Source organism: Bos taurus, chromosome 7 (genome assembly GCF_002263795.3).
Source record: "Bos taurus isolate L1 Dominette 01449 registration number 42190680 breed Hereford chromosome 7, ARS-UCD2.0, whole genome shotgun sequence".
NCBI lineage: Eukaryota > Metazoa > Chordata > Mammalia > Artiodactyla > Bovidae > Bos > Bos taurus.
In genome coordinates, this window is record NC_037334.1 from 35300180 (window position 1) to 35325998 (window position 25819).

The window sequence follows — 25819 nt, forward strand, 5'->3', positions numbered from 1 at the left end:
CTACAGTTTCAAGATGCTGGAATGTAGATATAGTTCGTGTTAAAAAAAAAAAAAAGGTTTAGACAGGTTGATTCATTTAACTACCCAACAGGATATGATTATTTTTTCTAAAATTAAATTCCAAAGAAGAAAATCTAACAACTTCATCCACATACATAAGCACACACTATATAAATAAATGTATATATACATATATATATACACACATATATACACACACACGCACACACACACACACACACACACACGCACACACAATGCGGTAGTGACGTCTTGACCAGGGAAGAAATGTTTTCTTAAATGGAAATTGTTTGGGGTTTAATTAATATATAAAAGCATGTCTTACTTTGGTCTGTTTTTCCTTTGGATCAACTATGATGCATTAAATATATTTAATGCATCATAGTTGTATTATGATATTTCTTTTTTGTTTGTTTTGATGAACTACTGATATATTTAATGCATGAAAATAAATACATGACTTTGACACTTTTTAAACGTCCATCTGCGTATCACCCAGATCCTTGTGTACCCCACTGGTCCACACATGGTGCTGGGAAAATTCCAGAGACCTTCAGACTCAGCTGGAAACTTATCCTGGGCAGGAGCTTGGCTTGAAAGGAGGGAGGAGGAACCCTCCAGGTTGGCAATCATACCATTTATTCACACTTGGAGGTGAGACAGTGTTGATGGAGGAGGTGGGAGGACCTTCCTGGGGGACTCCCTCTGGGTTGGCACTGATACACCATGTGGCTATGACAGGACTGGCAATAGGGATGTGGAGGGTTGATCCTCCAATCCTTATCAGTGTGAAAAGTGGGGAGCAACTGGAGATGGTCAGAGGGGGGCACAGCCCACCCTTGCTCTCTGTCTTCAGCAGTGCTCCATAAATGCCTGGTGGTCTTCCCCAAGGCCAGCCTACCAGCCCCATCCTCTGAAATTCTGCCCCTGGTTGTGACCCCATGGGGTCACAGAAAATGTACAGAAAGGACCAAGAAACTCATTTCCAAGGGCGCTTTGCTTGCTGGGTGGCTCCACCCTGTGGGGGTGGGGGGCATAGCTGGCACTGGAACACTAACTGAAGGAGTGCTGGGAGTCACCAGGGGTCTCTGGTCTCTGCCCTTGAAGGGGTAGGCCTGGGATCTTGAGGCCCATTTGTGCAGGGGATACTGGCGGGTGGTGACCTGTGCCAGGGACATTAAGATGGATGAGGGAGTGGGAATGCTCCTGCCTCAGAGGGTGCGGGGTGTCTAACCCATTCACAGACAGCCTCCAGGAGCTGGCCACCACCCTGCACTCTGTCTTGGAGGGACCAGCTGGGTGAACGGCTCACACTGGAGTCTCCTTGGGGTGGGGTGAATGGCTGCCCCTAGGGATAACTGGGGTTGTCCAGAAGAGGGCATGGAGCTTTGCAGCGTCTCCCCTCACCCTCCACTTGGCTTCCCAGCCGCTGCTCTCTGGTCATGAGCCGAAGAGAGACTCATGGCAGTAAGAAGGGGTCTGCCTGATCAGTCTGTATTTGTTCTTCCTTGGTGTGAGGGTTGGGGTGCTGCCACTGGAGGAGGTGTATTCACAGCTCCCTTTGGCCCTGATGCCTGTGACACCCTGTCCCCACTCCTCTGGTTCTGTTGGCCTTCTTCCTCCAGGATGTGTCTAAGTCTGGTGGTATGGGCCGGGTGCCTGCAGGGCTGCCAAACAAAGTCTCTTCCACATGTGACGGCCTAACCTTGATCTGGTAGCTGCCCGCGCAGCGGTGCTGAATGTGGAGGGCCTGCACCTGGCTGACGGCCAGCTCCACTGGGGTCTTCACGCCACCTGTGGTCCTGAGTGACACATGGGTGCTCTGCCTGCCAGGTCCTGCCTAAAGGGCTCCCTCCTGCAAAGAGATCTACAAGCATTGTCTCATTTCATCCTCTCAACAGTCCTGTGAGGTAGCTTCCATTATGTCCATTCTACAGATGATAAAATTGAGGCTTCAAAGGGTGAAGTCACAAGTGTCAGTCACACCTGAGCATCTTGGCTCACTGACGTCAGTGCAACCCTCGGTGTCCCCTGCTCCCAGGCCTGGACTCCTTTGCAGGGGTGCTTGGGCACCGGTGGCGCACGCTGTACATCCACATCCTCAGCTCTGAACTCGAGGAGCCTGTGACTCCCGGAAGTTCAGGCCACCCTCGGCCCCAGCTCCATGAGGACTGACTCAGCACTGGCATCTGGGCCCTAGTGACCTAAACAGATATTTCTATAACTTTGTTCTTACTGAGCCTTTATTTTTCAATGATTGGACCCTCCAGATTCTAATGGAAATTAAGAAGTTATTAACATGTTGAGAGTGTGCAGGTGTATTTTATTTTAGCTCTTGGTTTGTAGCTGCTACAGTTAGGAAACCTCTTTGTCTTTCTTTCTTCCTTTTTTTTTAGGCCTCATGGGAACTCCATTTCAATGCTGAATATGTAGGTAGAGTTATAAATTATATGTGTTGTAGATATGCTAATAACAAGTCAGTCTTTTCTTATGGCCTTTCCGAGAAATCATTCTGGAGAAGAGGCAGCAGAAAGTCTGTCTTGCTGTTTTCGAGCTCACAGAGAGTGACTGATACTCAGGAAAAAATGAAAATGTTTAATTTTTATATTTCCACCTCAGTTTGAATGCAGATGAAAGTTGCATTTTTATTTATGGCTTGAAGGATAGCAAGGCCTGATAAGAAATCATAAAGAAAGATGGAAACCTCAATAGCAAATTTCATGCCGAAAATCTCATCATTTGTCACATATCAGTGACTAAAAAAAAAAAAATAGAGAGGAACCTTGATTTGTGCCACACTCCAAACTTTAGACATAGCTGAAATTGCCCTGTGCCATAGGCCATTCAAAGAGCATATGCAAAGGCCTGTGTTCTCTGGTTGAGCCATTGTCCTGTGTACACCGTGGAAATCTAGAAGTCATTCTGTGGGAGAGTTAACTTTCCAAATAGCTTCCCTCTTTTTTCCTGACACATCGCAGTCTTAAAAGTGTCAGTGTTGTCACAATCTTTATAAGACATAGACAAGCAGAGACTTTGATCAGACTGTTGCAGTAGGGAGATTGGTCTCATTTTAGAAATCTGCAAGCATGTCAAAAATCATATAGAAAAAGGTATGAAAAAGGTACCTGTTGCAAAGATTTTTTCCTCATACCCTGTGCCTCTGGTCATATGAAGATCCATGCTTTTTACAGAAAGACAAGAGGTCAAAAAGATAGCTAAGGATATTGAATTAGTGCATTTGGTAGTGTGGAGGTTTAGAGGGCAAGAGGCCTCAAGATTTCTCATGGTCACCTAATTCCATTAATACCATGTAAAATTAACTCAATTTTGAGGAGCTAGACTCCATGAAGTAGGGACTTTTATACTATGCATTTCATTTTAATTGAGAGACAGTGTCTAAAATAGACATTGGAATCAGATGACCCAGGGTTTTTATCTCAGGCCTATCTTTTATTAGCTGGGAGATATTGAACAAATGGTCCAGTCTCTTTGAACCCTGCCTTCTTTGATTTATAAATCAGGAATGGTTATCAAAGGATCCTAATGAGATGGTGCAAGTCAATATAAACATGGAACTTGTGTAAAAATGTTAGATATAATTAATAATGAGTAGTTTCCAATCTTTTTTAGAAGCATCACTTACTTGCAAGTTAATTAAAAACCAATTAGCTATAATATGTTAGTGGAAAAAAAAGTGAACAGGGAGTGGCAAAGCAGACTTCTAAAAGATTGGGACAATTATGTAAATAGCCTGAATTTATTGATTTAATGCTAATTATTTTTAGCTTGAGTGAGTTTGTCAGACGTATAATGGTTATATTAATATATCTTTGCTAGTTGGATTGGCTTAATTTTCCGTGTAATTTTCAAGGCAGCATTGAACAGACAATAGCTATCATATGGGTTATTAGAGAACATTGCAGTTACTTTACACTAAAGAGTTGTCATTTTGGGCAATGATTTCAGAGAGAAGTGTAGCAATAAAAGCACTGTTAGATTTATATTTATCCATTCCATTGGAAGAGCTTCAAAAAAAAAAAAAAAGAAAATACACATCAACAACTCTAATGAAGTCAGTTTTATTTCAGTGATTTACACATAAAACTTTCATTCTTAAAATAGAATGATATAGGCTTATCCCACTGAAGAAGACTCTTGAAACTCCCTGGGTTAGAAATGGAAGATCCAGTCATTATCTATAAGGCTAGTGACCCAAATATTTTTGATCAGTATTCACAGGAACTAGTGATCAAAATTCATTACTCGAATATGTGAGTTTTTAATACAACCTCTGGAAATCCCTGGGTTTCAGGGAAGCATTTGTGACCCAGGAGAAATAAGAAGTTCAAGTGAACTATTTCTGTGACTATTTATAAGGGGAATTTTTAAAGAAGCCCACAGAAGGCTACAATTCAGCATGAGACACCAAGGAAGAGCACCCAGGAAATTGCTCTGATGACCTCCAAGATGCTGTGTTTACCTTTCTGCAGCTCCCACTTACATGCAATGGCGTGTGGCTGCATGCTGTCAGATGAGGCGAAAGGAACATTCCTTAAGCTCACAATCACAGAGTGCTAGAAATCTGAGGGCTTTTAACATCTTTTGGTTTAAACTTCTCTTTTGGTGGAGGAGGTGAATGAGGTTGAAGTACTTTGAATTCCACAAATACTTATTGCCCTAAGGAAACAGATGAGGGTAATTAACAATTATTATGTACTTTGTATTTTTTTCAGTATATCCTATACCACAAAGCTATATTTAGGTATTATATCTATTTCACATATGAGAACACTGATGTTCAATAAGGGTAAGAAATTTATATAAAGTTCACCAGCTAATAATTTTGGGATTTGAACCCAGAATGACCTTACCTTTGCACTATGTGAGCCTGTCTCCTCAGGACCAGAATTCATTGTGATGAAGAAATCCACTTTGACTTTAAAGTATTGATTTCTTTTTCTTTTTATACTATGATTTGCTGTGAAAGCATTGAATCTGAGTGGATAAAGTGGAAGATATAGTCCAAAAAGGGAGACAGGAATAAAAAAATTCTATGATGCTGAAGTACTATCAGTGCTAGGATGAAGTAACTGGTAAGTGGATGAATGTAATAAAGCAGAGCAAGGAAAGTAAACTCACTGCTTTGGGAGCTATGTAAAGACCTGAGAGCCTAGAAAATTAAGCTATACCTTTACTGGAAGATTCAGAAAACTGGAGTATGCAAAATTCTAAAGATGTGAGAAGCACATAGAACTGTAACTCAAGAGTTACTGATGGATAGTATCTTTCAGCTGTTCAGTTCAGTCTCTCAGTCGTGTCCGACTCTTTGCGACCCCATGAATTGCAGCACGCAAGGCCCCCCTGTCCATCTCCACCTCCTGGAGATCACCCAGACTCATGTCCATTGAGTCAGTGATGCCATCCAGCCATCTCATCCTCTGTCATCCCCTTCTCCTCTTGCCCTCAATCTTTCCCAGCATCAGAGTCTTTTCAAATGAGTCAACTCTCCGCATCAGGTGGCCAAAGTATTGGAGTTTCAGCTTCAACATCAGTCCTTCCAATGAATACCCAGGCCTGATCTCCTTTAGGATGGACTGGTTGGATCTCCTTGCAGTCCAAGGGACTCTCAAGAGTCTTCTCCAACACCATAGTTCAAAAACATCAATTGTTTGGTGCTTCATCATTCTTTCAGCTGAGGACTCCAAAAAAGAGTTAATTGACACACCTACCCAGGTTGTGAACTGTTTCATGGAGATATAAATCTTAGATTCATTGGAACCACTAGTTGTTTAACTCCAGCTGAGTTTGAAGGAACAAAATAAAACATTTGTTTCCAAAACTGTGTTCCAAAGGAAACTTCAGTAAGAAGGGAAGAAAGACTTTGTGCTAAAATAAGCTTAGGCAATACCACAAATTAATTTTTTGCTCTTGGACAGTTTCAGAAAAGAAACCTGATAGACTTTGTTTAGCCCAGAATTCTCCAAAGAGATTTGACTATGGAACACTTTTTTTGGTAATGTGTATTACTGTATGGAACAAAGTGTATCAACATGCAGTTCTTGAATACCTAGTGATATTTTTTTGCCTGTCAACTTATTTGAAAAGAGAAAAAATTAAAGACCCAAAATCCTGAAATAAAATACTAGGACACAGAATCCAGCACATTAAAAGAATCATACACCATGATCAAGTGGAGTTTATTACAGGGATGCAAGTATTCTTCAATATACCCAAATCAATCAATGTGATATACCATATAAACAAATTGAAAGATACAGATCATACGATAATTTCGATGCAGAGAAAGGTTTTGACAAAATTTAATACCCATTTATGATAAAAAACTGTCCAGAAAATGGGCACAGAAGGAACATACCTCAGCATAATAAAGGCCATATATTGTGAGCGACAGTAAACATTGTTCTCAATGGTGAAAAGCTGAAAGCATATCCTCTCAGATCAGGAATAACAAAGGTGTCACTCTTGCCATTACTAGTCAGTATAGTTTTGGAAGTCCTAGCCACAGCAATCAGAGAAGAAAAAGAAACGGAATCCAGATAAGAAAAAAAGAAGTAAAACTCTCACTGTTTGCAGATGACATGATACTATACATAGAAAGCCCTAAAGATGCCACTGGAAAATGACTAGAGCTAATCAATGAATTTAGTAAGGTTGCAGGATATAGAATTAATATACAGAAATCCCTGGCATTCCTATACACTAGCAAGAACAATCATAAAGAGGAATTAGGGAAGTAATTCCATTCAGCATTGTAACAGAAAAAATAAAATACCCAGGAATAAACCTACCTAAGGAGACAAAAGACCTAAATACAGCAAACCATAAGACAGTGGTGAGAGAAAGATGACACAACAAATGTAGAGATATATCATGTTCTTGGATTGGAAGAATCAAGATTGTGAAAATGACGAATGACAGTACTATCCCAAGCAACCTAGAAATTCAAAGCAATCTGTATAAAATTACCAATGGCATTTTCCACAGAACTGAAACAAACAAACAAACAAACAAACAAATCACAATCGGTATGAAAACACGAAAGGCCCCAAATAGCCAAAGCAATCTTGAGAAAGAAAAATGGAGCTGGAAGACTTCAGACTATATCACAAAGCTACAATTATCAAGACAGCATGGTTATGGCACAAAAACAGAAGTATATAAAAATGGAACAATATAGAATACCAAGAGATAAACACATGAACCTATGGGGACCTTATCTTTGACAAATTAGACAAGAATTTTATGTTCTTGGTGAATGGAGAAAAGATAGCCTCTTCAATAAATGGTGCTGGGAAAACTGGACGCTATGTGTAAAAGAATGAAATTAAAACACTTCCTAACACTAAACACAAAAATAAACTCAGAATGGATGAAAGACCTAAATGTAAGGCCAGAAACTATAAAACTCTTGGATGAAAATGTAGGAAAACAATTTTTGACATAAATTACAGCAATATCCTTTTTTACCCACCTCCTAGAGTAATGGAAATAAAAATAAACAAGTGGGGCCTAATTAAAATTAAAAACTTTTGCACGGAAGGCTATAAGCAAGATGAAAAGACAACCCTTAGGATGGGAGAAATTATTCCAAATGGAACAACTGACAAAGGATTAGTCTCCAAAATATATAAGCAACTTATGTAGCTAAATATCAGAAAAACAACTCAATCAAAAGTGGAAGGAAGACCTAAACAGACATTTCTTCAAAGAAGATATTTAGATGGCCGACAAACACATGACTCATTATTAGAGAAATTCAAATCAAAACTACAATGAGGTATCACCTCACATGAATCAGAATGGCCATAATAAAAAAAAAATCTATAAATAAGTAATGCTGGAGAGATTGTGGAGAAAAGGGAACCCTCTTGCACTGTTGGTAGAAATGTAAATTGATGCAGCCACTATGGAGAACAGTGTGGAGATTCCTTAAAAACTAGGAATAAAACTACCATATGACCCAGAAATCCCACTACTAAGCATATACCTTGAGGAAACCATAACTGAAAAGACACAAGTACCCCAATGTTCATAGCAGCACTATTTACAATAACTGGGACATGAAAGCAACCTGGATGTCTGTTGACAGATGAGTGGATAAGGAAGATGTGTGTATATATAATTTTACTTAGCAATAAAAAGGAACACTTTTGAGTCAGTTCTAGTGAGGTGGATGAATTTAGGGCCCGTTATACAGAATGGGGACTTCCCTGGTTGCTCAGTTGGTAAAGAATCTGCCTGCAATGCCAGAAATGCCAGTTTGATCCCTGGGTCAGAAAGATCCCCTGGAAAAGAGATAGGTTACCCACTTGAGTATTCATGGGCTTCCCTGGTGGCTCAGGTGGTTAAGAACCCAGGTATTCCACCTATAGTGTGAGAGAAGTGGGTTCAATCCCTGGGTTGGAAAGATCCTCTGGAGGAAGGCATGGCAACCCACAGTATTCTTGCCTGGAGAATCCCCATGAACAGAGGAGTCTGGCTGGCTATAGTCCATGGGGTCACAAAGAGTCAGACAGGACTGAGTGGCTAAACACAGCACAGCATACAGAGTGAAGTAAGAAAGAGAAAAACAGATTTCATGTATTAACATATATATATGTATATATATATGGAATCTAGAAAAATGATACTGATGACCCTATTTTCAGGGCAGGAATAGAGATGCAGACATAGAGAACAGACTTTGGACATAGTGGGTAAGGAAAGAGTGGGATGAATTGAGAGTAGCATTGGAACATATACGTTACCACATGTAAAAGAGATAGCTAATGGAAAGTTTCTGTATAATACAGGGAGCTCCACCCAGTGCTCTGACAACTTAGAGGGATAGGATGGAGTGGGGATAGTGGTGGAGAAATTTAAGAGGAAGAGGATATATATATATATATATATATATATATATTTATACTTATGGCTGATTCACATTGTTGTATGGCAGAATCCAGGCACAATAATGTAAAATAACTATCCTCCAATTAGAAATAAATTCAAAAAAGGCATAATTTTGTTTATATATATTCCACTGTTTTTGAATAGAAGGTTAATTATTAGATTTTCAGAAATTTCAGTATTTTTTTTTTAACAGCCTCATAATGTGCTACGTGCACATAAATTGATCAGTTCGTCTTGGGTTTAAGTATTTGTACATCATTTACTTATTGCTTAAAGTTGAGTTCAGGTTTTATTTTTACAGTTGTGCATTTGAGCTCCAATTCATGAAAAATTGATTAAAATGTTTTACAAAAGCATAAAAGCCATAATAAAATTATAAGTAAATATATCCTCTCAAAATCATGTGGATATAGAAATGTATCTATATGTTCTCAAAAAATTAATCAAATGCAGTAAGTTCACATATACAGCCAAAAGAAGAAATTGCAGGTAACAGATATAGGTTTGGCTGAAATGTTCTTTCATGTTTTTTTCCATAAGATGAGATGGAAAAACCTGAACAAACTTTTTGGTCAACCAAATACAATGAACATTTAGATGCATATGTGGGAATGTGATTTTATAGGATCTGCAACATACTTATTTCTATAATTCTACCAAATATTGACAAGATGCCAAATTATCATGATCCTGTCTTCAAAGTATTGGTAAATCAGTCAAACCAGATTCTTCTAGGACAAGAATAAAACTAAAATTATGTTTATTCAGAGAACTGCTGAGGTCTCCAAGGTGTCAGAGCACAATGATCACAATTTTGGAAGCAAGAAAAGGAAGCAAAAGGAAACTGATGAAACTGGAAACCTGAAACTCCAAGTTTGGGGGAGCTTCACAAAAGTTTACATAAGAAATTATTAACTCATTATTCAGTTGAAGAAGATAGTAAATTTACTGTGCAATACTTTAATTGAAGTGTAGTTGCTTTACAATATTGTGCTAGTTCCAGATGTGTAATGTACTGATTCAGTATTTTGCAGATTGTTTTCCTATTACAGATTATTACAGGATACTGGGCATAATACCCTGTGTTACACAGTAAAGCCTTGTTGCTTCTCAGTTTTATATATAATACTTTGTTAATTCCATATCCCTAATTTGTCCCTCCTCCTTCTTTCTCCCTTTTGGTAACCACAGGTTTGTTTTCTATGAGTCTGTTTCTGTTGTGTGTTTACACTCATTTGTATTATTTTTTTAGATTCTACATTTATATGTGGAATATGAGATCATATAATAGTATTTGTCTTACTCTGTCTGACGTTTTACCAAGCTTAATATTCTCTAGGTCCATTCACATTGCTGGAAATGACAGTATTTCATTCTTTTTTTAAGGCTGAGTAATAATCCACTGTAACACATAGTGTATGTATGTGTGTGTCTGTGTGTGTGTGTATCATTTCTTTTTAATCCAGTCATATGTTGATGAGCACCTGGTTGCTTTCATGTCTTGGTTATTGTAAATAGTGTTGCTATGAATATTAGGTTGGGTATATATTTTTGAATTAGTTTCTTTTCTGCATATATACCCAGGAGTGGAATTGCTGGATCATATGGTAGGCTATTTTAAAAATTTTAATGAACCTCTACTGTGAGATTTTGTTGTTGTTGTTGTTACTGTATTGTTCTCCCTACCTAAAAAAAAAGGCTTGAGACCTAATATTGGGGGTAAGATTATAAACCAGTATAAGCTGGATTTAGAAAATGCAGAGAAACCAGAGATCAAATTGCCAACATCTGTTAGATCATAGAAAAGGCAAGAAAGTTCCAGAAAAACATCTACTTCTATTTTATTGACTAAGCCAAAGCCTTTGACTATGTGGATCACAAACTGTGGAAAATTCTTAAAGAGATAGAAATATCATATCACCTTACCTGCCTCCTGAGAAATCTGTATGTAGGTCAAAGAAGCAACAGTTAGAACTGGACATGGAACAATGGACTGGTTCCAAATTGGGAAAGGAGTATGTCAAGGCTGTATATTGTCACCTGCCTATTTAATTTATATGCAGAGTATATCATGTGAAATGCCAGGCTGGTTGAAGCACAAACTGGAATCAAGATTGCTGGGAGAAATATCAATAACCTCAGATAAGCAGATGACACCACCCTTATGGCAGAAAGAGAAGAACTAAAGAGCCTCTTGATGACAGTGAAAGAGGAGAGTGAAAAAGCTGACTTAAAACTCAACATGCAAAAAATGAAGATCGTGGCATTCAGTCCCATCTTTTAATGGCAAATAGATGGGGTAACACTGGAAACAGGGACAGACTATTTTCTTGGGCTCCAAGATCACTGCAGATGGTGACTGCAGCCATGAAATAAAAAGATGTTTGCTCCTTGGAAGAAAAGCTATGACCAACCTAGAAAGCTTATTAAAAAGCAGAGACATTACTTGACCAACAAAGGTCCATTTAGTCAAAGCTATGGTTTTTCCAGTAGTCATGTATGGATGTGACAGTTGGACTATAAAGAAAGCTGAGTGCTGAAGAATTGATGCTTTTGAACTGTGGTGTTGGAGAAGACCCTTGAGAGTCCCTTGGACTACAAGGAGTTCCAAACAGTCAATCCTAAAAGAAATCAACTCTGAATATTCATTCGTTGAATATTCACAGTCCTTCCAATGAATGTTCAGCTGAAGCTGAAGCTCCAATACTTTGGCCACCTGATGCGAAGAACTGACTCATTGGAAAAGACCCTGATGTTGGGAAAGACTGAAGGCAGGAGGACAAGGGGATTACAGAGGATGAGATGGTTGGATGGCGTCACCTATTCGATGGACGTGAGTTTGAGCAAGCTCTGTGAATTGATGATGGACAGGGAAGCCTGGTGTGCTGCAGTCCGTGAGATCACAGAGTCAGACATGACTGTGCAACTGAAATGAAATGCGTGGATAATTCATGTTGAGAATGAAATTTTAAAATTTATAATTTTAAAATCAAACAACACTATTGGATGTTGCTTAACACAAGGGTATGTGATTTAGAAAGGTTCTTATTATCATGTACTTACTAAATACAAAGCAATTTCAACTGTTACCCACCAGTGATGTGCTGAACAAGAATACACATCTGGTAAATACACAGTGAGTTTTTGAGTGGAAAGTACTCAGTGACTCTGTTTTGGTCATCATTAAATATAATGCCACAGAAAGATTTTTTTAAATTGTATTAATAAATGATTAAATATTTAAGCTATGCTGCAGAGTACTAAAAGTGTTCTGAGATTGGTATGGCAGAGTTTGTCATTTGTATAGGAAGGAATTGCATTCATGGCTAGGTAGAAGATTGCCTTGAACAACATAGAACAAATAGCTTTATCCACAGATAATGTCCGATTGGACACCTTTTCTTTCTCTTCATTCAATAATCTTAAATAGTGAAAACTATGTATATGGTGACATTATTATCAGTGTTCATATTTCTTTTCAGTGTGTTGGAGAAGAAATGGACAGCCTCTATAGGATTGGTTTTTCACTGGAGTATTCTGGGTGTCAATGGGAAACAGGTTTTTGAAATGAAGATGATATAAATGATGATATATAAATGAAATGAAGATGATATAAATTATTTCTTCTTGATATTGATCACACCGATAATTTCAATTGCTTCTTCAAATGATGGATCTTAGTGATATGTTTGAATCTTGAAATTTAAACTTATTGCTTAAAAATGGAAATAGCATGATTTTATTTTTTAAATTAATGTATACCAAGATTTAAAATAAGACTAAATTATGGAATAAATGGCAGTTATTTTTTGGTATGTGGTGGTTTAGTTATGTGTCCTGTGTTTGTTTTTGCCAATTCTGACAACCCTACCCCAAAGAGGAAAGGTGTTTGGATGCCAAGCAGCCCCCAAATGACAAATGTCCATTAAAATGTTAAATGTGAAGATTCTAGTAAGATCAATACACAAAACTAGAATAGAATACAGCATGCCTAGTGCTGTAATAGAACTGTTTGTAAAGATTTGTAAGGGAATATCTGAGATTCTTTTTTCTGACTAAAAGAGGATTTTTTTTTTCCTGACTAAAAGTTGGCTGGACATTTGGCCAAAGTTGTAGATTGGGATGAATTTTGAGCTGGGTCTTAAAATGAGTACAAGTTTGCCAACTAAGAAAACAGAGGGATAAGGATTCACCAGCAGAGAGAATGACAGGGATCAAGGCGCACAGTCATAAAGTGACAGTCATGAGTGTGTTAGGGTTTGCATGAAAAGTTTACATGTGTAAGTAGTGACTGGAAACAGGTCTGCACATAGAGCTAGGGGTAAAGTTGGGAAGGGTTTTATGTACTAGAAGAAACAGGGATCCTTTAGATACATTTAAATCAGCTGAGTTTTGAAAGCTTAACTATAGAACTACTATTCATGAATTTGATTATGGTTTTATATGTTTTTAAATCATCTTAAGACTCAAATAGAAAAAAAAAATACCTTAATTTGCTCAGTTATTATTAAAAGTGTGCTTGTTGGGTGGGAAGAGACTCCTGGTGTCTTGGTGGGGGTTTGAAAGCCTGGCATGGAAGCCAGGATGAGTGGTAAACCTGGTTGTGAATTACAATGTTGGATGTTGAAAACATGGTAGAAACTAGCAGTGCCTTTGGTGCAGTGCGCTGAGATGGCAGTTCGGCTGCGTGAAAATGTATGTGAGACAAGAAAACCTCTGGGGTGACAAGCCAGTGAAGGCATTAGATGTGTTGCTACTTAGTGAGGCTACGGGTGGATGTGTAATGACTCTCAAGACTTTCCTTTCAATAGCACCTTTATCCACTTTCCTTAAGCAACAGAGACGAAAAGCTGAACCCTTGAAATTAAGTTATAGGTTTTATTCAAAAAGAAAGTATGTTGTAGAAGAAGGCATAGTAACTTTTACTACTTTGAGATTTTTTTATTCTGAGTACAGACTTCTCTGGACTTTTTGTTTTTTAATTTAAATTTATTTATTTTAATTAGAGGCTAATTACAATATTGTATTGGTTTTGCCATACATCAACATGAAGACTTCTCTGGACTTTGGTAAATATCTGTCTGGAGTTTTTCAGGGGAAATCATGAGGAGATTTTTGAATAGCTCCGCATGACGGGATAGATTCACTTGTCACCTAGTTGGCTTGTAGTTTGAAGACTTTAATCAAATAGAAGTGTAAGGTCAAATTTGTTTTTTTGTGGTTTAAAATAATTTTCATTATAATAGTTTTTGCTTCATTCACTTGTCATTTCGTTGGTTTTTAGATGTATCTCAAGCACTTTGAGTCATATCAAGCCTGAAGAGTTTGATGCATCAAATTAAGCACTTTCCTAACCTCTTTAAAAATTGTTTTACGTGTTTTAAGTCTTTGGTGTATATATTTAATTTTTACCTCTGAGTATGTACACTATTGGAGAAAGAGAAGCCAGAGACAAAACAATCAATAGCATAATGTTTTAAAATGCTTTTTAAGAGAATTGCTCAGAAACTGTACTTGATTACTTATATATTTCATTATTTTGACATCTGCATCTGCCTCTCACATTAATGTGAGTAATGGAGAGTTTGTGTACAAAGCTTCTGAATAGGTCCTGTCATTACTCCTGTAATAGATTTTTGCCATTATGCTGTAGAAGATATATACACATATATTTACAAACATGCAATTCAAATATGCATTTTTGGAGTTCATATTTTATAAAGAACCAATAATTAGTATTTGAGCACAAGTAATGATCATAAGGGTTGCAAACAGTTTGATATGACTGAAGTGACTGAGCACACACACACAGTGGAAGAAAATATAAGCTAGAACTAATTTTGCTAAAGAGTATGAATATGCATTGAGATAAGGGAGAATTCAGTTCAGTTCAGTTCAGTCGCTCAGTCATGTCTGACTCTTTGCAACCCCATGAATATAAGCACGTCAGGCCTCCCTGTCCATCACCAACTCCCGGAGTTTACCCAAACTCATGTCCATCAAGTCGGCGATGCCATCCAGCCATCTCATTCTCTGTCGTCCACTTCTCCTCCTGCCCCCAATCCCTCCCAGCATCAGGGTCTTTTCCAATGAGTCAATTCTTCGCATGAGGGAGAATTAAATAGAAGTAAATGAAAAACTGAATACAGAAAGAGGAAGTACTGAGAGTATTTGGTCAATTTGATTTAGCTAAGTTTCTGGGAACATAGATTTTCTTCTAAAGGAATAACTCTACAAATATAAATAACTAGGGGAATTAGAGTCAGAGAAGGCAGTGGCACCCCACTCCAGTACTCTTGCCTGGAAAATCCCATGGAAAATGAAAATCCCATGAAAATCCCTGGTAGGCTGCAGTCCACGGGGTCGCTAAGGGTCGGACACGACTGAGCGACTTCACTTTCACTTTTCACTTTCATGCATTGGAGAAGGAAATGGCAACCCACTCCAGTGTTCTTGCCTGGAGAATCCCAGGGACAGGGGAGCCTGGTGGGCTGCCATCTATGGGGTCGCACGGAGTCGGACACAACTGAAGTGACTTAGCAGCAGCAGCAGCAGCAGGGGAATAGAGTACCACCATGAAGGTAACGGAGGAATGTCAGGAAATCAGTTTTGTCTTGGTAGGAAGAATAATAGCCGTTATATGGCCATAAAATGACTATTTTCTTTGAAAACATGAGTTCTAGCACTTCTCTATCAGTGGACTTCCCACCCCTAATCTCAGATCAATGCCACTCCTCCCCTCTCTAACCCCTGCCTTAAGCCTTCTGTACTCACACACATAAATAATAGTTCAACATAAATTTTATTATTCTGGAGATTTCAGGGTGTTTATATGTGTGTTTTTTCAATCTCTAATTCTTTCAGGGTTGACCTTGACCAAAGGATCCAACAGTTTTACTATTGATTGACATTTTATTAGAACTGAAACTCTATTTTTTAGATTTATTATGTATTCTTTAGTTTTCTCAATTATAATTTGCATAGCTGTTTTCATGAGACTCATTCAAATATACTGGAATTATAACCAGTATATTTTGTGTTTTGCTTTACATAAGACACTTTAGATTGCAGGTACAAACGGTCTTATTTTTTCCTTCTTTTTTTGGAGGCTTGTGTGCTGTCCTAAGTTGCTTTAGTTGTGTCCACTCTTTGGGACCCCAGGGACTGTAGCCCACCAGGTTCCTCTGTCCATGGGATTCTCCAGGCAAGAATACTGGAATAGGTTGCCATTTCCTTCTCCAGGGGATCTTCCTGACCCAGGGATTAAACCAGCATCTCTTATGTCTCCTGCATTGACAGGCAGATTCTTTACCACTGTGTTACCTGGGAAGCCCCAGCCAGAGCATAACTGTCTTTTACTAACTGTTACACTTATACTGGGGAAATTGTTCAGCTACATGTGAAAGAATGAAACTAGAACATCTTCTAATGCCATACGTGCATGTTCAGTTGCTCAGCTGTGTCCAGCTCTCTGTAACCCTATGGGCTGTAGCCCACCAGGCTTCTCTGTCCATGGGATTTCCCAGGCAAGAATACTAGAGTGGGTTTCCATGCCCTCCTCCAGGGGATCCTTTCAACCCAGGGATTAAACCCGAATCTCTTACGTCTCCTGCATTGGCAGGAGGGTTCTTTACCACTAGTGCCGCCTGGGAAGCCCAAAGTGAAAGTGTCTCAGTTGCGACTCTGAGACCCCATGGACTATATATTCCATGGAATTCTTCAGGCCAGAATACTGGAGTGGGTAGCTGTTCCCTTCTCCAGGTGATCTTCCCAACCTAGGGATGGAACCCAGGTCTCCCGCATTGCAGGTGGATTCTTTACCAGCTGAGCTACTTGGGAAGCCCCATTATAGGAGGGATAAGTGTTAAATTTTAATATAAACTTTTTTAGGGTTAAAGTTAAAATTTATTTCCTTGTAAATTTCTAAAATCACTAATCTTTATTTCAAATGTTGGAGAAATAAGCCAATTTGGAGCTAGGAATTCCTATCGACTCTCACTCCATTTGGAGAAATACTTATGGTCACTCAAAACCATTGGTGTAGTTTAGATGCATAGCACTTCTCAAGTCATTTTTGCCCACCAGTTCTGTAACACATTCAGTAAATACTAGCATAGGCTTTTTCAATGTCACAACAATATTTAGGTGTTTGCACCCATTATATTATCAGTTTTCCATTTTTCATTATCTGGTACTTAACCCTATGGATCCTAAAATATGATTTTGTCTGCCCTTCAAGACTCTTTTCTCTACATTGAACTCATTTTATCGCCTTATCTCACAACTGATAATTTAAACCAGATTTTCTCTTATATATTAAGAGAAAATATTAAGCAAAATATTAAGTATATTAAGCAAATAGCACTACCATGGACTAAGTTATTATGAAGGAGTTTGGATTGCACATTCTTAAAATTCTTTAGGACAGAAAATATTTACTGAGAATATGCCATGTCTCAGACTTTGCCAAGGTAATAGAAGTTTTAATGATAAGTAAGTCCAAATATTCCTGCTTTCTGAAGACATATAGTTAGGAAATAGAGTTAATACCATATGAGATTCAAATTTCAACTTTGTTAACTTAGTACTACACAGGCATGAGAATTTTATCATCTGTGATGTTCTCACTTTCTCTTTCCCTGTGGGCATATCAGTGTAATCAGCAGGAAGTGGCGTACATGGATTCAGAAGAAAGACTTTTCCAGGGGGTGTCCAGTGGGTGTGTATTACAACAGGAATTGTCCTATAATTTGCTCATTTCCCCCATTTTTTTTGAACATGAATGTGAGAATAATCACTGTAAACATCAGATCAAATCAGATCAGTCGCTCAGTCGTGTCCGACTCTTTGCGGCCCCATGAATCACAGCACGCCAGGCCTCCCTGTCCATCACCAACTCCCGGAGTTCATTCAGATGGGACCAGATGCCATGATCTTTGTTTTCTGAATGTTAAGCTTTAAGCCAGCTTTTTCACTCTCCACTTTCATTTTCATCAAGAGGCTTTTGAGTTCCTCTTCACTTTCTGCCATAAGGGTGGTGTCATCTGCATATCTGAGGTTATTGATATTTCTCCCGGCAATCTTGATTCCAGCTTGTGTTTCTTCCAGTCCAGCGTTTCTCATGATGTACTCTGCATATAAGTTAAATAAACAGGGTGACAATATACAGCCTTGATGAACTCCTTACATCTCGATAAATTCTCTCAAAAGGAGAGACTCTTTCTTTAAGTGTCAAATCAGGTGACAACTGAGTCTTACTGGCTTTATTTTGCTTCCTTAGATAAATTTATATCTGAATTTGTTTTGATTTTTTTTGTTACAAGTTTGTTTTAAACAGCAAGATGAACTCTCATTAGGACAGTCTCATTCCTATTTCCTAGATTTTTTGTTTGTTTGTTTTGTTTTGAGGTTAGTAACCTTACTGTACATACCAGATGATAAAATTTATTTCAATTATTTCAAAAGTGCTAGTAATTTTGCTCATCTTTGCATGAAATGTTCCCCTGATACCTCTAATTTTCTTGAAGAGATCTCTAGTCTTTCCCATTCTATTGTTTTCCTCTATTTCTTTGCATTGATCACTGAGGAAGGCTTTTTTATTTCAACTCGCTATTTGGAACTCTGCATTCAAATGGGTTTATCTTTCCTTTTGTCCTTTGCCTTTCACTTCTCTTTCTTTTCTCAGCTATTTGTAAGGCCTTCTCAGACAACTGTTTTGCCTTTTTGCCTTTCTTTTTCTTGGGGATGGTCTTGATCACTAACTCCTGTACAAAGTCACAAAACTCCATCCATAGTTCTTCAGGCACTCTATCAGATCTAATCCCTTGAATCTATTTCTCACTTCCACTGTATAATCATAAATGGATTTGATTTAGCTCATACCTGAATGGTCTAGTGGTTTTCCCTGCTGCTGCTAAGTCGTTTCAGTCGTGTCCAACTCTGCGAGACCCCAGAGACGGCAGCCCACCAGGCTCCCCCGTCCCTGGGATTCTCCAGGCAAGAACACTGCAGTGGGTTGCCATTTCCTTCTCCAGTGCATGAAAGTGGAAAGTGAAAGTGAAGTTGCTCAGTCACGTCTGACTCCTAGCGACCCCATGAACTGCAGCCTACCAGACTCTCCTATCCATGGGATTTTCCAGGCAAGAGTACTGGAGTGGGGTGCCATTGCCTTCTGCAGTATTTCCCCTACTTTGTTCAATTTAAGTCTGAATTTGCCATTAAGGAGTTCATGATCTGAGCCACAGTCAGCTCCTGGTCTTGTTTCTGCTGACTGTGTAGAGGTTCTCTGTCTTTGGCTGAAAAGACTATAATTAATCTTATTTGACAATCTGCTGATGTCCATGTGTGGAATCTTCTCTTGTGTTGTTGGAAGAGGGTGTTTGCTATGACCAGTGTGTTCTCTTGGCAAAACTCTGTTAGCCTTTGACCTACTTTGTTTTGTACTCCAAGGCCAAATTTGTCTGTTACTCCAGGTAGCTCTTGACTTCCCACTTTTGTATTCCAGTCTCCTGTAATGATGAGGACATGTTTTTTTGGGTATGAGTTCTAGAAGGTCTTGTAGGTCTTCATAGAACTGTTCAACTTCAACTTCTTCAATATTACTGATTGGGGCATAGACTTGGATTACTGTGATATTGAATGGTTTGCCTTGGAAATGAAGAGAGATCATTCTGTCATTTTTGAGATTGTATCCAGGTACTGCATTTTGGACTCTTTTGTTGACTATGATGGCTATTCCATTCTTCTAAGGGATTCCTGCCCACAGTAGTAGATATAATGGTCATCTGAGTTAAATTCAAAGGACAGAAATGGTGTGGACCTAACAGAAGCAAAAAATATTAAGAAGAGATGGCAAGAATACACAGAAGACCTATACAAAGAAGATCTTCATGACCCATGTAACCACGATGGTGTGATCACTCACCTAGAGCCAGACATCCAGAAAGGTGAAGTCAAGTGGACCTTAGGAAGCATCACAAGAAAAAAGCTAGAAGAGGTGATGGAATTCTAGTTGAGCTATTGCAAATCCTAAAAGATGATGCTGTGAAAGTGCTGCACTCAATAGGCCAGCAAATCTGGAAAACTCGGCAGTGGCCACAGGACTGGAAAAGATCAGTTTTTGCTCCAATCCCAAAGAAAGGCAATGCCAAACAATGTTCAGACTACTGCACAATTACACTCACCTCACATGCTAGCAAAGTAATGCTCAAAATTCTCCAAGCCAGTCTTCAACAGTACATGAACTGTGAACTTCCACATGTTCAAGCTGGATTTAGCAAAGGCAGAGAAACCAGTGATCAAATTGCCAACATCCACTGGATCATCAAAAAAGTAAGAAAATTCCAGAAAAACGTCAACTTTTGCTTTATTGACTACACCAAGGCCTTTGACTGTGTGGATAACAGTAAACTGTGGAAAATTCTTAGAGATAGGTATACCAGACCACCTGATCTGGCTCCTGAGAAATATATATGGAGGTCAAGAAGCAACAGGTAGAACTGGACATTGAACAACAGACTGGTTCCAAATTGGGAAAGGAGTACATCAAGGCTGTGTATTGTTACCCTCCTTATTTTACTTCTATGCAGAGTACATCATGAGAAATGCCAGGCTGGATGAAGCACAAGCTGTAATCAAGATTTCTGAGAGAAATATCAATAACCTCAGATACGCAGATGACACTACCCTTATGGCAGAAAGCAAGGAAGAACTAAAGAGCCTCTTGATGAAAGTGAAAGAGAAGAGTGAAAAAGTTGGCTTAAAACTCAACACTGCTGGGTATACACACTGAGGAAACCAGAAGGGAAAGAGACACGTGTACCCCAATGTTCATCGCAGCACTGTTTATAATAGCCAGGACATGGAAGCAACCTAGATGCCCATCAGCAGATGAATAGATAAGAAAGCTATGGTATGTATACACAGTGGAGTATTACTAAGCCAGTAAAAAGAATACATTTGAATAAGTTCTAATGAGGTGGATGAAACTGGAACCTATTATACAGAGTGAAATAAGCCAGAAAGAAAAACACCAATACAGTATACTAATGCATATATATGGAATTTAGAAAGATGGTAACAATAACCCTGTGTACGAGACAGCAAAAGAGACACTGATGTATAGATCAGTCTTGTGGACTCTGTGGGAGAGGGAGAGGGTGGGGAGATTTGGGAGAATGGCATTGAAACATGTGTAATATCATGTATGAGATGAGTTGCCAGTCCAGGTTCGATGCACGATGCTGGATGCTTGGGGCTGGTGCACTGGGATGGCCCAGAGGGAGGGTATGGGGAGGGAGGAGGGAGGAGGGTTCAGGATGGGGAGCACGGGTATACCTGTGGTGGATTCATTTCGATGTTGGGCAAAACTAATACAATATTGTAAAGTTTAAAAATAAAATTTAAAAAACAAACAAACAAACAAAAACCTCAACATTCAGAAAACCAAGATTGTGGCATCTGGTTCCATCACTTCATGGTGAATAGATGGGGAGACAATGGAAACAGTGGACAGACTTTGATTTTGGGGGCTCCAAAATCACTGCAAATGGTGACTGCAGTCATGATATTAAAAGACGCTTGCTTCTTGGAAGAAAAGCTGTGACTGACCTAGACAGCATATTAAAAAGCAGAGTCATTACTTTGCCAACAAAGGTCTGTCTAGTCAAAGCTATGGTTTTTCCAATAGTCATGTAGGGATGTGAGAATTGGACTATAAAGAAAGCTGAGCACTGAAGAAATGATGCTTTGAACTGTGGTGTTGGTTGGAGAAGACTCTTGAGAGGCCCTTGGACTACAAGGAGATCCAATAAGTCACTCCTAAAGGAAATCAATCCTGAATATTCTTTGGAAGGACTGATGCTGAAGCTGAAATTCCAATACTTTGGCCACCTGGTGTGAAGAACTGACTCATTTGAAAAGATCTTGATGCTGGGAAAGATTGAAGGAGGGAGGAGAAGGGGACGACAGAAGATGAGATAGTTGGATGGCATCACCAATGTGATAGACATGAGTTTGAGTGGGCTCCCAGAGTGGTGATGGACAGGGAAGCCTGGCATGCTTCAGTCCATGGGGTCAAAAGAGTCAGACATGACTGTGCGACTGAACTGAACTGAGTAATTTGGCATTTAATTCACAATTAAATCTCTTTCAAATAGAATTGTAATTTTACTTTATTTTATATTACTTTGGTATTTATAATTTATTTTTGTCTTTGATTTTAAGATAATCTGAGAGAGTGCTCTGTGTAGTGAAATTCAGGTATGACAGTCTTCTGGTAAATTATTTGCAAATGTGACATTTTAATATATGAATTGAAAGTTTTTCCTTTTTATACATTCATTCCAGAAACTATACATATAGTGTATTGGGGTTTTTTTGCAATATTTATTGACATATATTTGACTTACAATGTTGTGTTAGTTTCAGGTGTACAGCAAAGTGATTCAGTTATATTCTTTTTTAGGTTATTTTCCATTGTAGATAATTTCAAGATATTGGGTAGAGTTTCCTGTGCTATACAATAGGCTCTTGTTGATTATCTATTTCATATACAGTAGTGTGTATATTTTGAGAAGGCAATGGCACCCCACTCCAGTACTCTTGCCTGGAAAATCCCATGGACGGAGGAGCCTGGTAGGCTGCAATCCATGGGGTCACTAAGAGTTGGACACAACTGAGCGACTTCACTTTCACTTTTCACTTTCATGCACTGGAGAAGGAAACGGCAACCCACTCCATTGTCCTTGCCTGGAGAATCCCAGGGATGGGGGAGCCTTGTGAGCTGCTGTCTATGGGGTCACATAGAGTCGGACACAACTGAAGCGACTTAGCAGTAGCAGCAGCAGTATGTATATTTTAATCCTAAACTCCTCTTTCCCCTTTGCTAACCATAAGCTAGTTTTCTATGTCCATGTGGATATTTGGTATGGCCAGGCTCTTGATTATAGGCTTCTCTGTCCATGGAATTTTCCAGGCAAGAGTACTGGAGTGGGTTGCCATTTCCTTTTTCAGGGGATCTTCCTGACACAGGGATCGAACCCGGGTCTCCCGCATTGCAGGCAAACAGTTTACCATCTGAGCCACCAGGGAAGTGAGATTATAGGACAGATATTATCTAATTTGTTGTCTGATTATCCTGGCTAGTATTAGAACATGGAAATAAATATTAACTTAAGAAAATTCACATTAACTAAGGCTTGGAGAACTGTAGTGAAAATCAGTCTTAGGAACATTCTGTCATTATTTCATTTTTTGTGCTCAGTCTTTATTTCATTGTTTTTTACCTTGACAGTGTTATAATAGTGTTTGTTAAGTTGCTGTAATTTTAGAAAAATAGGTGGACCAGAACACAAGGACAGAATATTGGACTGTGACCATAACATGTTATTTCTGTCATATTATCTGTTTTTATTTTGGTTAAAAATATGTTTGAACACCTTTGGTACAGAACAAATGATGTTTTATTTCACTCTGCTGAAATCAAGGGCTGAATTGTTCAGGAAGACAGAGTTGGTGGTATTGTCAGAGGCTTCTCAATGACTGAGTGGAAACCTGATTTATTAACTGAAATTAAATCCTAAGGAACACACAAATGTGGATATAGTGGAACCAGAATCTATCAAGATTTAATGGCTAAGCTCATGAGGTTCTGAAGTAACCTGTGAATAAAATTTTTAATTTTTTTAAAATTCACTTACTATGTACATTTAACTTTAGTAGTGGGTCAAAAGAAAAATTGATTTTTCTCTGCATGAGTGAAATGGGTAAAAGCAAGTTATGGAATTTGGTATAATTGAAAATTTTATGAAAGAAATGAAATTGAGATTGGTGTCTCTCATTGGCATTTTCCAGAGAGTTTGTACAGAAGAGAAATAAAACAGAACAAAAGATACCAGTAGCTCTTTCTTTAGACAAGTCAGAATGGTGAAGAAGCAGAACAGTGTGGACAATGCTAGGAAGCTGCACAGATCTTCTGCATCTTTTTTTGCATGCTAATGCAACCTAGACTTTCAGAAACTCATTTTTTTCTTTCCTATCTAGAGAAGGTAGGAGATGTTTCATTAGTAAACTGTGATCTTCTAGAAAATGTTTGGCTCTATTGGGTCTTCATTGTGGTGGGCAAGCTTGTCACTGTGGTGGCTTCTCTTGCGGTAGAGCACGGGCCCTGGGGCACTCGGGCTTCAGTAGCTGCAGCACATGGGCTTATTAGGTGTGACTCACGGAGTCTAGAGCACAGGCTCTGTAGTTGTGACACACAGGCCTATTTGCTCTGCGGCATATGGGATCTTCTCTGACCAGGGATTGAACCAGTATTCCCTGCATTGGCAGGCAGATTCCCAACCCCTGGATCACCAGGGAATTCCCAACTGTGTTCTTTAAATCCGGTTTAAATATACTCTCTTGGACAAACTCCATAATCAGAACAGAAATTGATGTCGTGAAATGCAGAGGTGGCCTGGGAGAAAACCTATAACAAATTGCAGCGCTGTTTTTCAATCCAGATACTCTAAGTAAGGAGTGAATTCTAAAGTGGGCAAGATCACGAAGGGGGACCCGAAGAATGAACATCCTCCCCATTTGCCTTTATCTGCTTTATGTGAAAATGCTTGTGTTAACACTGAAATGACTATCTTGAGAAACATGCTGTGCGTGTGTGTGTCTGGGTGTGGTGTTAGATTGGTGAAAATAAAACTGAGTGAGGGAGAAAGAGCTTAAGTGTTTATTTTTTGGTAAATACCTGCCTATTTTCAGGAAGAATATGGAGTATGTCCCATTTAAATGCTGGAGAGATTGAGGTTGTGTGACTAGGGTTTATACAGAGAGATTTATATGTGAAAGCTTTTCACTGTTAAAAGAATCTATAAGATTCTTCAATCAAAATAGCCCCTTAGTCACTTTGATTCCCACTTTTCTTACCTTCAGCCAATTAATTTCCTAAATTAAGTCGCTACAAAGAGCTGATGCATTCTAAATGCATGGCTCTGTCTGTAGGCCCATCTTTTGTCAAAGTCAGATATGTCTTCTGTAAACCTGGGAGGAAGCCCCTCCCCTCCCCTTGTACACACCTGCTTGTTTCTCTTGACATCTTCAAGTTCAGAGACTTCAAGAACAATTGTCAGATAGCGAAACTAGCTAAACCACCCAAACTCCATTTACTGTGGGAAACCCAAGGACAGAATACCCGTGAGAAACATCTGATAGCAAAGATGAATACCACTTGCTGTTGTTCAGTCACTCAGCCATGTCCAGCTCTTTGTGACGCCATGTACTGCAGCATACCAGGCCTCCCTGACCTTCACCATCTCCCAGAGGCTGCTCAGATTCATGCCCATTGAGTTGGTGGTGCCATCCAACTATGGCACCGTCCTCTGCCTTCAATCTTCTCTTCCTGCCTTCAGTCTTTCCCAGCATCAGGGTCTTTTCTAATGAGTCGGCTATTCACATCAGGTGGCAAAAGTTTTGGAGCTTCAGCTTCAGCATCAGTCCTTCCAATGAATATTCAGGATTGATTTCCTTTAGGATTGACTGGTTTGACATCCTTGCAGTCCAAGGGAATCTCAAGAGTCTTCTCTAACACCACAGTTTAAAAGCATCAAATCTTCATACTCAGCTTTCTTTATAGTTCAACTCTTACATCCATACATGACTACTGAAAAAACCATAGCTTTTACTAGATGGATCTTTGTCAGCAAAGTAATGCTTTGCTTTTTAATATGCTGTCTAGGTTGGTCATAGCTTTTCTTCCAAGGAGCAAGTGTCTTTTAGTTTCATGGCGGCAGTCACCATCTGCAGTGACTTTGGACACCACTTATAGGTGTTTACAGTTCAGATGACACTGAGATTAGAAGAGGATAAGGAAAGCTATAGAGAAAAACCTCAGAGA

At 39.0% G+C, this 25819-nt stretch overlaps 1 long non-coding RNA gene and 1 pseudogene across 6 annotated transcripts in view; one reads left to right on the forward strand and one right to left on the reverse strand.

Annotated features, from left to right (window-relative positions):
- The window catches only part of LOC112447397 (uncharacterized), a 909470-nt gene that overhangs the window by 125082 nt on the left and 758569 nt on the right, over nucleotides 1-25819 (forward strand). The window lies entirely within an intron of this gene.
- Nucleotides 1001-4934, reverse strand: LOC100138116 (RBPJ-interacting and tubulin-associated protein 1-like; annotated as a pseudogene).